The sequence below is a fragment of the Podarcis muralis genome, chromosome 11 (genome assembly GCF_964188315.1).
Source record: "Podarcis muralis chromosome 11, rPodMur119.hap1.1, whole genome shotgun sequence".
NCBI lineage: Eukaryota > Metazoa > Chordata > Lepidosauria > Squamata > Lacertidae > Podarcis > Podarcis muralis.
In genome coordinates, this window is record NC_135665.1 from 21,366,816 (window position 1) to 21,382,064 (window position 15,249).

Consider the following 15,249-nt stretch of genomic DNA (forward strand, 5'->3'; position numbering starts at 1 on the left):
CATTTCCCACTGTTGCTACCCAGCAATTTGTATTCTAAGACATACTGCCTCCTCTGAATCTGGAGGTAGCCTATAGCATAATTTCCTGAAGCACCAAATGTGTGATGTGGCATTGCTATGCTTCAAGTTCTCCAGGCCTCACAAGTTGCATCGAGGAAGCAGAGTGGCTCCATGATGTGTGGCAATATCACATTGCACATTTTTTTGTATTTTATGCATTTATTTGCAACCTGCTCTTCATTGTTTATGCAAACCCAGAGTGAAGAACGTTAACATACCATGAAACTACATGACATCTAAATACAACTCAATATAAAATCAAACAATATATTAACAACATAACCACATCTGCCAAGCTAGGGCTTAAATCAAATGGTTGAGGGAATAGCCATGGTTTTACCAGGCGTTGAAGCCCTATTGGCATTAGTGTTGATAGCACTTGTTGTAGAGGACCAACTAAAGTTGGAGTGCCACTATTGAAAAGACCTTCTCGTGAGCCACCATGTACCATATCTCAGAGAACTGTGACACCCATGAAAAGGGCATTCTGTTGAAGTAAGAGTAGCGAAATCGCAGCTAAGAAGCTCAAATTATATATGTGACTGACACCCTTCTTTGGAAATTAAACCAATGTCCAGATTTTAACATTCAAAAAGTTTGCATGCAGAAACTTATAGATGAATCAAAAATTAATATTTACAGTTGCATGCTTATCTTAGAATGGGTTTGTAGTCTTGAAGCCTTATTTACCTAGGGATCCATCAGCCACGCCATCCCCGGACCTTGGAGGGAACAAAAGTACCAGGAAAGCAAAATCTTCTTTGGAGAAAAAGAGTTTATTGAAATCTGTCCACAGAAACATTCTGTACACAGAGACAACCAGTTGGATAGCTCCTGAAAATACACTGGCTGTAAAGAAATACGCATCTACAGACTTCTTATACTCTTCTGAACACTCTCCCCCCTCCCATACCTTCTCAAATTATTCCCTTACATAGCACATCTATATCGCTTGCTAAACACATTTTATTGCTTGCTAAACATTCCTGTCTTTCTGCTAGCTAAGCAATCTCTCCTCTCTCCTTCGTACACGTGTCTTTCCTCATCTTTGCATTAGTAAGCATAAGGCAGGAAAAGGGGGGCCTCTTTAGCAGGCCTGGTTAAATCTGCAGACAGCAGCTATAATATTCTTGCAAGCTAACAGGGTAGGAAATGGACTTTTGACCTGCCAGCCAAATTTAGTAGGTCTGGTTAGTTACTGCTAACAGCAGCGGTTTCTTGCTAGCTGACTAGGCAGGAAACGACCTCCTGACCTGTCTGATTAGAAATAGCAAGCAACTGCTGTCTTTGCTAACTGTCTGGCCAAAATTTGCAGAAGTAAGATTAGCTCAGAGATTTACTTAGGAATTTACTGCAGATAGTATTCACAAAGTACAGAGCTTAGAAAATATTGAGAGAAACCTTTCCCATCTCCCTTTACTCCCTCCTCTTCTTTTGAACAATCTATTACTTAGATTCGTTCTGGGGTAGGGGTTTATATTTTCTCATTACAGCAGTCACGTGAGGTCCCATCATGCGAGACATCATCTTTCCCATCATATTCTGCAAGCATTGCATCAAGCAGGGAATACAAAAGCAAAGAAGCAATAGAAGCATTATTGGGCCCACCAGCATGGTAAATATTCTCCCCATCCATCCACCATCGGGCAACCAAGAATATAACCAATTCCACGGATCACCTTCTGTAGTTTTTAGCGGGTTTTCAGCTATCACTGTTTCCATGTGGTCAATTGTGGCCGGAATGCTGACATTATTATCTGGGATAAACATGCAGCAATGAGAATGAACTAGCACACAAACTAAGATGTTACCAATGGGAATTCCATGTAGCATCAAACCTGGCCATTTAGCATAAGGTGGCATGTGCATACACAGCCAACAATTGGAGAGATTTAACATTGTGGTGAACTTCCTCAAGGGTGAGAGCCTACCGGTGAGCTGATGCTCCCACTATGTGGGTCAACTTTCCTACTAACCCTGTTGGGTGGATTGAACTCTCGAGCTGCCTCCCTACTGACCAGGGCATATGGAGGCTGAAATCCTGGGGTGGCAATTCTTATTTTGGGAGGCTCGAGCCACCACGATTGTCAGAGGTGGTGCTGCAGAATTTACTGACACTTGTTCAGCAATCTCAATGCACACCTGGTTCAGGCTCCCACCCCTGCAACACTTGTATTAAGATAGGTTCCGTCCCATCTAATGCCTGGATTAAGATTAGAACCTGGTCCATCAGATGAGGTTGGTATAGTGCTCTACCCCCCAGATAACAGTTGACTACCCTCCCACAACAGCAAAAGCGGTCCAGAACTCGATAGATTTCGATCGTCTCTGCAACTTCCCGTATGAGCACTATCCACGCGTGCTGGACAGTGGTGTGGGAGAGGAGCCACAACGGGGTAGTGGGATGTTTTAATATGGTAACCTCATCAAACCCCTGTTTCCAGTATCCAATGAGCACGCCATCTCTTACCACCGGCAAGACGAACCAGTCGTAGCAGAGGCCAGCAGGCCAGTAAGGGCGGTATGGCTCGGTAGGGTCAGGGCTGTGGGGCATAGAGCAAATCAATACAGAATGTCACAGAAAAAAAGAAAAGAGAAAGTCCTTATGAAAGTATTAAATGTCCTGGTGGACTTCCTGGATTAGTCCCGGCACGGGTTTTCACGTTGGGGACGCTGCCCGCGGGCGCCCCTCCCATCCAATTCTCCAGCTGTGCGTAGAGATATCAGCTTCCGGTGTGATATCAGCAGAGCGGTCGTCAGCGGAGGGTCTGGAGATGGTCAGCCGAAGGGGTTAATCAGGATTTAACTGCACAGTCCAATCTGTAGTGGTCACTCTGGTGTGGTGGACCCAAGGGGTGATGCCGGCGAATTTCACGGCGGTGGGTGTGGAGAGCAGGACGATATAAGGTTCCAGCACGGTTGTAGCTGCGTCCGTGCCCAATCGTTTACCCACACTTCATCACCTGGCTCGAACTGATGCAGCCAACACACAGGGGTTGCGAGCCTGGGTCCACCTGTCGAGACAAAAGAAAACTCGGAAGAATATCTGGACTTAATTATTCAATTGCATATCCTGGCTAGCATATGGAGTTAACATTCTAACATATGGAACTGGTCTCCCAAACATAACTTCAAAGGGTGACAAATGGGTCCGTTTTGACGGAAGGCTGCGGACCCTGAGTAATGCCAAGGGCAACATGGTCACCCAATTAGACCTGGTCTCCTGTGTCAGCTTGGACAGCTGATTCTTTAGAGTTCTGTTCATTCTCTCTACTTTTCCAGAACTCTGGGGTCTATAAGCAGTATGCAGCTTCCAGTTGATCTGGAGCGCTTTTGCCAGTCCCTGTAGGACTGCATGAACAAATGCTGGTCCATTGTCAGATCCTATGGACCTTGGCAATCCATAGCGAGGGATGATTTCCCTAAGCAGGCACCTGGTTACTTCAAATGCCTTTTCAGTCTTTGTTGGCCATGCTTCGGCCTATCCGGTGTAGGTGCACACTGCCACCAGCAGGTAGCGGTGTAGTCCACAACGGGGTAATTCAGTAAAGTCCACGACAAGATCTTCCATAGGTGCAGTTCCACTATGCTGAATCCCTGGGGGAGCCAGTGGTCCGGCTCTGGGATTATTCTTTTGACACAGCAGGCATTTCCTGGAAATCTGGGCTGCCAGTTGGTAGAGGTGGGCCATGTAGAAGCACTTCTCCAGCTGCTTGGTTGTAGCATCTGGTCCTATGTGGGTTGAATCATGGTATCTCTGAGCAACCTGCCGAGAAAGGGACTCTGGAATCCATATCCTGTCATCAGGGGTAAGGTACCATCCTTCTTTGGACGATGTCAGCTCCTGGGCATCTGCAGTGTCCCTTTCCTGCTTCGTATAGGCTGGCTTGTCAGTGGTGCTTAAAATTTCTTCTGGGACCAGTGCTCCAATAACCGAGGCGGGAGCCGGTTCTTGGGCTGCTTCCTTGGCCACTCTGTCTGCCAATCGGTTTCCTCTGGCCACTTCTCCTGGTCCAGTCTTGTGTCCATAACAATGGATAACTGCCACTGCCTCGGGCTCCCATACAGCATCCAGAAGGTTCAACAAGGCTTGTGGGTGGGCCACCTGGCTTCCTCTGGAGGTAAGCAAACCTCTTTCTTTCCATAAGGCTCCATGGGCATGTAAAGTCAGGAATGCATACTTAGAATCTGTATAAATGTTTATCTTCTGTCCCTTTGCCAGGCTCAGGGCTCTGGTAAGCGCAGTTAGCTCTGCCAGCTGGGCCGATGTTCCAGGCAGGAGTGACTTTGCTTCGATCACCTGGTCTTCCAGGGCTACCACTGCATAGCCTGCTTTCCGGTGTCCAACCTCAATGAAGCTGCTTCCATCCATAAACCATGATGGCCACTAGGGGTCTGCTTCATCTTTAAGGTCAGGTCTGCTAGAGTACACCTCATCCATTACTTCAATGCAGTCATGCGTGGGCTCCTCACCTACTCCTACCGGTAATAGGGCAGCTGGGTTGAGGGCTGTGGTGACTTGGAATTTTTAACGCGGATGTAGTAGTAGCATCTGACATTTCCTCATTCTAGCCTAGGAGAGGAAATAGGTGCCGTTCGGCAGATGGCACGCTGACTCTTTCCTAAGCGGCCTCGCCCTCCTCTTCTTCTAACGGTGGACCTCCCGTCTTCAGGGCCATCAACTTCTTTGCCTGGTACTTCTTTTTCTTCTGGGTCTCTTTTTCCCTCTGATTATAAGTGGTTTGGGCTATTTTCTAACATCCATTTCAGGGTGTGGCCCATCTGGATTTTTCGGCAAATATCGGGCGCTGCCTGGGCTACAAAAGGCCGCTTTGAAAATTAGGGCGTTGGCAGCCTCATCTGGGTCCACGGGGGTACACTGGCGGTAGGCTTCCTTCAGCCTCTTTAAGTAGGCTCCAGGGGCCTCCTCTGTCCCTTGTACTATTTCTCTGGCCTTCACAAAGTTGGTGGGTTTTCTGGCTGCCCTCCTCATGCCATTTAAGACATTCTGGCGATAAGTGGTGAGGGTATTTTGCCCTTCAGTGATCTGATAATCCCAATTCGGTGTAGTTTCAGGATATCCTGTTGCAACAGCTTGATCTCCTGCCCCCTGCGCTCTCATGTGTGCTCGGGCTTCAGCATGAATTCGCCTAGCCTCTTCTGTAGTTAGCAGGGCATCCATCAAATATTACACATCATAAAAAGTGGGGTTGTATGTTTTAAAAAAAATTCCCTCAAACAGCTTAATTATTTTGGCAGGGTTTTCTTCAAATGAAGGGTTTTGGTTCTTCCAATTACAAACATCTGCACTAGAGAAGGGGACATGTTGAACTGTATGAGTTCTATTGGGCACCACCCCATCAGGTCCCGCGGGGGCCGGAGGGTCATACACTCTATGGAGAGGCATCACTCTGGCCGCGCCCTTCTCCTGTGCTTTATGTGCCCTATGGAGGGTCACTCTTTTCACTGCCTTCCCCACTCTTCTGTCCACGGGATTGGGGGCTGGGCCATCTGTTCCCTGTGGCGGGGGTGGTGCCAGGGCTGTTGCCGGGGCATAAGGCGGTGGGGGCATTAAAACTTTATCTTCTTCCCTCTCTGAATCCTGGAGGACTGGGGGGTTGTCCTCCTGTTTTCCTGACTGAGCAAATACGGCTGCCTGAGACTTTTTGGCAGCATGATTTCAGCCAAGGGGGGGGGTTCTTTTCCACATTGGTCTTCCATGTGGAAATGTAGGGGATTTGATCAGGGTGGACATTCAAAATGTTCTGATATAATGGATTAATGAGTTGCAAATCAAGGGTCCTGATGGACGGCCAATTTGTTCTTTTGGGTGGGCCAATCTAATTCACAATGTCCTCATCTTCCCCTCTCATCAGCTTGAATCTCCAAAAGCATTTCAAAGGGGTACTTTTACTTTGGCCAGAACCCATTTCTTCCAGATCCTTCGCTACTATTCACAGTAAAAATTCTCTCACACTACAGCCCTACAATCGCTCGGCCAAGGGGACACTAAGCCCTGGCCCACACTTGACAACAATTCAGTTACTGGAATATCTGACATGCAACATAACAACATACAACATACAAATCACATCAATATAATTTCAACATGTAACACACTAAACACACCAAAATAACTTCAGCATGCAATACACAAAACACACCAAAATAATTTTCCCTCTGTTTCCCTTTTACCCAACCTTACTGGCGGCACACTACTGCAATCGGCCAGTTCCCTTTCTGGCGGCCCTCTGCACAACCAGGTGAGGCTTGATCAGACCTCGCCCCCCTTTTCCTTGGGGGCCCACGCCCTTTCCCTTGGGCTTACCGTTTTCCGCTGCGGACCTGTCCCCTTGGCGCCGTCCTCTTTGTTTTTCTCCCTCAACAAGATGTCTCCACTGCAGGACAGTGTGGCCGGCTTCCCCCACGAAACAGGCGGGGTGCGCGCTGAAGCCTGCAAACGCTGCTGAGCTGTTCACCTTGGTTGAGCCTGGCCCTCTGGTCCGTATTGGGGAGAGGGCTGATCCCGGACGAGCCCCCAAAGAAATGAAGCCTTATTTACCTAGGGATCCATCAGCCACGCCATCCCCGGACCTTGGAGGGAACAAAAGTACCAGGAAAGCAAAATCTTCTTTGGAGAAAAAGAGTTTATTGAAATCTGTCCACAGAAACATTCTGTACACAGAGACAACCAGTTGGATAGCTCCTGAAAATACACTGGCTGTAAAGAAATACGCATCTACAGACTTCTTATACTCTTCTGAACACTCTCCCCCCTCCCATACCTTCTCAAATTATTCCCTTACATAGCACATCTATATCGCTTGCTAAACACATTTTATTGCTTGCTAAACATTCCTGTCTTTCTGCTAGCTAAGCAATCTCTCCTCTCTCCTTCGTACACGTGTCTTTCCTCATCTTTGCATTAGTAAGCATAAGGCAGGAAAAGGGGGGCCTCTTTAGCAGGCCTGGTTAAATCTGCAGACAGCAGCTATAATATTCTTGCAAGCTAACAGGGTAGGAAATGGACTTTTGACCTGCCAGCCAAATTTAGTAGGTCTGGTTAGTTACTGCTAACAGCAGCGGTTTCTTGCTAGCTGACTAGGCAGGAAACGACCTCCTGACCTGTCTGATTAGAAATAGCAAGCAACTGCTGTCTTTGCTAACTGTCTGGCCAAAATTTGCAGAAGTAAGATTAGCTCAGAGATTTACTTAGGAATTTACTGCAGATAGTATTCACAAAGTACAGAGCTTAGAAAATATTGAGAGAAACCTTTCCCATCTCCCTTTAGTCTCTTCTTCTAACTACCAAGCAAATTTATTTTCCCCCTTTTCCAGAGCTCAGCACTCAGCCTTCTGTATCTCAATTGCAGCTCCTATGAGAGATTTCCACTTTTACCTTCTCCTGCAGCTTTGCTCTCTTTCATTCAAGCAGGAAAGAAACACTCCAACACACTATACAACTTAGCAGTGTTCACAGTGGATTCTAAAACACAGTCATCTTGCATCACATAAACTGGAGTCTCTCCTTCACTACATGCCTCCCATGTGACCAACGTTAGCCAATCACATGAGAGCTACTAGAGGACTCTCCAGAATTCAGTTACCAACCAATCAAATTTAAACACATAGTAATGCACACAAGCATTTGCAATTTCAGTGAATTAAATGACTATACTTAACACATCCCCCAATGACCTCAAGGTCTAGTCAGGTGTATAAGGAAGCTGGTGGTCTTTCAGGCACATAGATCTCATATCATCTAGGGCAGGCATACCCAAACTCGGCCCTCTAGATGATTTGGGACTACAACTCCCATCATCCCTAGCTAACAGGGCCAGTGGTCAGGGATGATGGGAACTGTAGTCCCAAAACGTCTGGAGGGTCGAGTTTGGGGATGCCTGATCTAGGGCTTTATATATCAAAACATGAACTTTGGATTTATAGCCTATATTGGCAGCTAGTGTAGATCTTTCAATACTGGTGTTCTATGTTGACGAAGAGCTGAGCTGTCACCACAAGCAGTCTGGCTGTAGCAATGTGCACTAATTGCAACTGCTGAACTACGGTAGATCCAAAGGCAGCCCAGGTACTTGAGATTAACATGGGAAAGAGGAAGATGATACAGGGCTGCTATTTTTAAGAGCCATCATGTATCTGTGATAACATCTAGTTCTAAGGCATGATGCCTTGAAATGCTTGGGATAGTTAGATATGCTGAAGGATGAAAACCAGCTAATTGGAATGCCAAGGGGAGTTAGAGAGCAGCTGGGCTGGAACTCTAACCTCGCACAGTGTCTCTAAATCTATGGCTATGAGGAAAGGCTGAGTGAGAATAGATCCCAGGAGGTAGGAAAGCTAAAGGGTGGAGACACTCGAGACAGTAAATTAATTACATGCAAATTTACTTGTAGCGGGGAATTCCAGTCTGCCCTTTTACAAGGCAAGCTTGATTGGGACAATATTTCATGCAAGGAACACTGCAGGAAAGTGAACACTTCTTTAATGAGTCTGTTGTTATACAATAAAGAAATGGAGTCCAGTATGCTTTTGCAGAAATAGCCTAAAAAATATAATAGCATGAGAGCAGGTAGGGGATAAAAGTCCTAAGGACTGTGACAAGTCTCTCCAAGCACCAGACTTTTGTACAATTTTATAGAAATGCAATCTTCTCTTTCTTTTTCTGTCAGAGTCATTTGGTAGATTCAGGGATACCAAGTTACCATGGAATAATTCTCACTGAACTCAGTGGGGCTTACTTCTGAGTAACTATGTGCTGTAAGAGTTGTGGGATTTAAGAATTCTTGAGACTTCCAGAAAGCCATTTTCAGTCTAGCCATTCCTAGTCTACATTTCATCATTTAGAGAATGGCTATCCTGCTTTTCAGGTAAATACCTCACTCACAAGTGGCTAACATAACATTTTAAATATTAAAGCAAGATACAATAATATCATGTCATGTAAAAGCATTATGAAATAAAAGCAGAACAGAAGTTCACAGCCAGGTTTTATACACACATGCCGAAGAAGAAGAAGAAGAAGAAGAAGAAGAAGAAGAAGAAGAAGAAGAAGAAGAAGAAGAAGAAGAAGAAGAAGAATAGTAGTAGTAGTAGTTTGGATTTGATATCCCGCTTTATCACTACCCTAAGGAGTCTCAAAGCGGCTAACAATCTCCTTTTCCCTTCCTCCCCCACAACAAACACTCTGTGAGGTGAGTGGGGCTGAGAGACTTCAAAGAAGTGTGACTGGCCCAAGGTCACCCAGCAGCTGCATGTGGAGGAGCAGGGAAGCGAACCCGGTTCACCAGATTATGAGTCCACCGCTCTTAACCACTACACCACACTGGTTCTGAATTGTTATATACCGTATATTGTATATAACAAATGTGTCTAAAAGGGTTAGGTAGATAAAGAGTTTTTCATCTGGTGATGGAAAAACATCCAAGTTGGTACCAGAGAAGCCTTTCCTGGTGACAGCACAGAAGAGTTGGGGCATCTCAGCCAAGAAGGCTCTGTCACATGTCACCACCAGCTTCATGTCTGAAGGCAGGGTGACCAACAGAACTGCTTCCAAGGCAGAACTTAGTAGCCATAGGCTTGGGTGAGAACCAGTGTGGTGTAGTGGTTAGGAGCGGTAGTTTCATAATCTGGTGAAGTGGGTTCGCTTCCCCGCTCCTCCACATGCAGCTGCTGGGTGACCTTGGGCTAGTCACACTTCTCTGAAGTCTCTCAGCCCCACTCACCTCACAGAGTGTTTGTTGTTGGCAGGAAGAGAAAGGAGAATGTTAGCCGCTTTGAGACTCCTTCGGGTAGTGATAAAGCGGGATATCAAAGCCAAACTCTTCTTCTTCTTCTTCTTCTTCTTCTTCTTCTTCTTCTTCTTCTTCTTCTTCTTGCAATCTGGTCTCAAGTCATTTAAGGCTTCATATCAGGGTGGATTATGACCTATAAACCACTACACAGCTTGGATCTGAAGAACCATATTTCCCTGTGTGGGTTTTGAGATCTTCAGGGAAGACCTTTCTGTCAGACCTATCATCCTCACAGATGGACTTCAGTAATATGGCACCCTGAGCGAAGACAACATTTGGTGCAACCAACCCCCCCCCCCAATATTTTCAAAATAAACCCTTTTGGTGCAGTCACTTTTTTATAGATCTTCTCAGTAAGTACAGTAAATATAGGTAGTAGTAAGTAAACATAGGTAGTAGTAGTGCCCACACCACCCTAAATCTGGCACTGCATGGGCACATTTGGTGAGGACACAGCAGAGGACCTTCTCAACAGCTACCTCGAATTGTAGCACTACTTTCCTCAGGAGGCTAAGCTGGCCCCCACTCTGCTCAACTTTCCCCGGCAGGCAAATACTTCTTTATTTAGACAGGCCTTTGACCGCTAAACTATCTGTTGCAGCACGGTCTTTTAATGGTGGTTGTTGCATATTGTTACAATGGTTGTGTGCCACCCCTACTCACTGCCAAGTGGTGCAAAATTCCAGGGCATTCCAGGAGCTCACCCTAGGGTCTGTGTGTGCTGGGCCCATGGGTCCGGTCCCGAATCCAAGGATTCCGCGAGGAGTCAGTCTGACAGGGCCAAGGCAGGACACAAGGCAGGAAACCAGGCTAGGTCAGGCACAGGTTCTCAGGCAGGTTCTAGCAAACAGCAATGTTGCTCCCACAACCTGGAGCGGGGTCTGACAGCCTTTTATCTTTGTCGGGGTAACGGCTGGTCCTGATCCCCCGGTGACTCACCTCCCTGTTCGCCTGAAGGCAAGCACTCCTCCTGTGAGTACTCAGGTCTCTCCTTCTCTCAGACCTTGGTCTCTGCAGCTTGGGAGACGTCGGTGGGTTACTAGTCCCAGGGGCCGCCTCAGCCTCTCCTGACCCAACTGGTAGTGGAGCAGCTCTAAGTGACTGCCCAGCTGAAGGCAACGAGGTAATTCCCGCATCTGGAGCCAGGGCAGGCTCAGGCCCTTGACTCAGTGCAGCTGGTGCTTGTTGCAGGGGAACCTGTGCAGACTGGGGCTCTTCAGAATCAGGCCCCAGACTCAATTCAGATGCCACCTGAGGCAAAGGATCCAGTGTGGACTGAGACTCTTCTGGTTCCAAGGCCGAGGCCGAGTCCCAGGCCATCACACCGTGTCCCATTGAGAATCACGATGTGGCAGAGGCTGCTGTAGCTTTAAGAAATATGATGTATTCACATATTTACACCTGAATCTAAATGGAGCGGGTTTGCCAGCTTGGGAACTAACTGCCAAGCATTGCAGTTGTTCTAAAATAGTTTATGTGGCTTCTGAATGGAAATCAAAAGTAATCTACCCGCTGCATTTTAGACCAGTTGGAAGTTTACAAAGTCTTCTTCAGATGCTGCAATAATTCTGGAAGTTAGGAGAGCGGGGAATGCAATGGCTAAGTTAGCTCTGTCCAAAAGGGGCCATAGCTGGTAAACCAGCTGTAACTAGAAATAGGCACGCCTAGCCATCTGAGTCTTCAGCAACAAGTTTGAATTCAGAACGCTCCCCAAGCTATGGACCCCAAGGAAGCACAATGCCATCCAGAACAGGCTGCCTCCCCACCTTAGAACTCAGAACACATAACACCTCTGTCTGTTCAGAATTCAGCTCCAATTAATTATAGAACTCACTAGAAAAGAAAGACGGAGGTGAGAGGAGAGACCCAAACAGTTTTTCTTTTGCTGCCAGGTCATTTCATGGAACAAATGGCAAAATAAAAACCTGAAACAACATTATTATCCTAACCATCTTCCTTGCCTGCCCGGAATTAATAGCACCAATATCCCAACTGCAAGGAAGTGGAAAGTGCATTAATTTGTTCAGGTGTTTAGCAAATCTCTATAAGAAATTACAAAAAATTAAGATAGAAACAAAGCTATCCTAATCTTATAATTACTAGATGCGGTCTCTGAAAGATAGTGCATAATGTGTAGTAAGCCACATACCAAGTCATTAATGTGACATTGTTTCTGCTAATTGCTTACAGTGATATGATCAAATCACTGGTTCTGATTTTAACAGATAATGGAATTAGCATCTGGATCAGTAAAACCACCAGAATAGATATAATTGCTGTAATTGCTTAATGCATAATAGTCAGACATGTTATCATCCAAAATTATACCTAAAGGACATCTCCAGAGGACATCTATAAGCAAGTCATTATAACACTGTGAATCAGAGTTTCTGGTGAGATTTTTTAGTTGTTATTATTTCCTTGCCTCTGTTTCACCCCCCCTCCCCACCCCTGAATGATGGAATTTAACCTGTTTTTCAGAATGGAAGGTACCGCTTTATACAAACGTTGCAGCTGTTATCTTGGTACGGTGTTTGAGAAAATGATGGAATCAGCACAAAGCCTTACAATGGAACAAACCACTAGAACACAACAACATGTGCAAAATTTTAAACCCTTCAAATATTAAAGCCCTACCTCAAAGACAAGCCCTCCATTACCTTATTGTGGCTGTTGCTGGCAAGGTTTAGCTGGTTAAGTTATATAATAAGCAGGGCGCCAGTGTGGTGATATTTGAAGAGTTCTAGGCTTTAATCAGGGAGAGGAGAATTTGGGTGCCTGAAGTTCACGGGATGAGCTGAGAGTAAGTCACTACAGCTCAACCCAACATGTCTTTTGATATATACACATATATCATCCTGTTTTCTGGGTTTAAAGGTTAAAAAGGTAAAGGGACCCCTGACCATTAGGTCCAGTCATGGCCGACTTTGGGGTTGCGGCACTCATCTCGCTTTATTGGCCAAGGAAGCCGGCGTACAGTTTCTGGGTCATGTGGCCAGCATGACTAAGCCGCTTCTGGCGAACCAGAGCAGTGCATGGAAATGCCGTTTACCTTCCTGCCAGAGCGGTACCTATTTATCTACTTGCACTTTGACGTGCTTGCTAACTGCTAGGTTGGCAGGAGCAGGGACCAAGCAATGGGAGCTCACCCCGTCGCGGGGATTCGAACCGCCAACCTTCTGATCGGCAAGTCCTAGGCTCTGTGGTTTAACCCACAGTGCCACCCACATCCCTTAGTGCATGGGTAGACAAGTCTAAAAAGCTTGGGACACAAATTTTCACGGCCATCTAGTGGCTATGGTGGCTCATCTATCAGAAGTAAGGTATTTAGTGTTAAGTCTTGATTCTGAAACCAAACAAAGCCTCCTAGAGCACCATATACATCAGGAGGCTTAGTTTGGTCTCTCAAAGGTTTTCTAAAACCTCTGGATCAAAGGAGAACCTCTTTGAAGGCAGTGGGCATAACTCCTTCGTATAATAAAGCATTAACAACTCTCTGGACCATCCAGTCAGTCTCCTTCTCCTAGATGTTACTGTCTATGCCCTCAGGCTGCAACAACTTGAGGTTATCCCTTAGGCTTTAACCAGATGGGGCTGCAACAAACCTGAACTAGTTGTGGCATCTGCTTAGGTTCCTATGGTATATGAAGATTCCTGCTCAGAAAAAATCATCTGAAGATTTGGGTGGAACTCCAAAACCACTGTGATAAGAGTAGAAAAATTCACTGGGGTTCTTCAAACTGCCGTTGTTGTGCTCAAACGGGGAGCTATAGAGATCCACCGTCAACATAAATTTGTATAAGTGCATGAATGCCCAAAATGAGATCAACATGAGCAGGTCTTCTTAATGATAAGCAGCCTCGCATAAAAAGCGTGGAGATACAGCATTTCAACTAACAACAGTCCCTTTTTCCGGAAGTCTTTTCTTGCAAGTCCCAGAACAGATCTCCATTTCCAAAGTATGCCCAAAGTTAATTCACTGTTTAATTATTTCCTCTGATTTCACATAACAATGCATGTTCAGCTAATTAGAATTTCAGACTGAGTGTTTATTTGCATTTTTTTACCCCCACGATCAAAAAAAGAACCAAATAATAGATCATCTTAAGGTGCGGCATTTTCTCTGACTCAATTAAAAAGCAAAGATGCACTATTTCTGTTGAACATAGTAACCATTCTTTATGGTGCAGAATATATTAATTACTGATAACATTCACGTCCCGTTGCCTTCTCAGAAGAATGTAACTAAAAACTAATTACCCTGTAGAATAATCTCTTATCAGCTTCATGCATTTCTCTTGTAACCCACCATGGCTGCGCCGTCAGACAATGAGGGTAGTCGGTGGCATCAGAAGCATGAATGAAAGCTGTCCCTTTTACATACACACAACACAATGGAAATAAAGGTTTTGACGCCAATTGCGTTTTAGGGATTCATCGCTGCTTGATAATGACTGCATCTGAAAAGTGCATCTCTAAATTCCACATAGCCAGTGCCAGCTCTCAACCCAAGTCTCCATTTCTGAATGGACCACTGTTGCCTCTGCTCTCATTCGGTTTCCCTCTCCTTCTGGATCCAAACATCACAACCACCCATAGTCAAAGTGCAAGGGACATGGTGGCTTCTGCTCCATGTCCTCACCATCTCCTCTGCTTGCAAACAGAAAGACCCATGTTCAGTTCCCAGTAAGGCTGGGCAATGTCTGGCTGTCAACATCGCAATATATCACCAGCTAAACGTCGCAAGATACTGAGATATCATAATGTCCAAAATAAGGATGGAGCTGGTTTTCAACTTTGTGATGTATCACCAGCTAAACATCACAATATACTAATATATTGCAGTGTCTGAAATAAGGTTGAGGCACCGGCTGGCTTCATGGTTTTTCTCACATTGTGATTTTTGCATAGCGCACACACATCATGATTCACAATATATTGCAGGTCAAAAATTATGAAACTAATATGGACTTGAAACCGATTTTGGATGATATATCGCCCAGCCCTTACACACATCATGATTCATGACATATTGCCAGGTCAAAAACTATGAAACTGATATCATGATATGGACTTCAAACTGGCTTTGGACGATATATTGATATATCACTCAGCCCTAATTCATATAATCTCCAGGTAGGGTTGGGAATGTTCCCTGTCTAAAACCTTGACAACCCACTGCTTTTTGGAATAGACAATACTGAGCAAGATAGGCCAATGGTCTGACCCAGTATAAGGCAGCTTCCTATTGTCCCTATGTATGTTGAACAGCAGCAAGGTCAGGAGGTTTTGAGGTTTGGTAGAGAGTATCTTGAATTATGGTAGAGAGTATTTTGAATTATGGTGCTAGAGGAGACTCTTGAGAGTCCCATGGACT

General features: G+C 45.5%; 1 long non-coding RNA gene across 1 annotated transcript; it reads right to left on the reverse strand.

Moving 5' to 3' along the window:
* Window positions 1-815: 815 nt before the first annotated feature.
* Window positions 816-7,347, reverse strand: LOC144329200 (uncharacterized). The gene is made up of 2 exons (XR_013394639.1): window positions 6,389-7,347; window positions 816-3,074 (listed from the first exon to the last, which is right to left on the reverse strand). It is a non-coding gene; the product is annotated as an uncharacterized LOC144329200 (long non-coding RNA).
* Window positions 7,348-15,249: the final 7,902 nt, after the last annotated feature.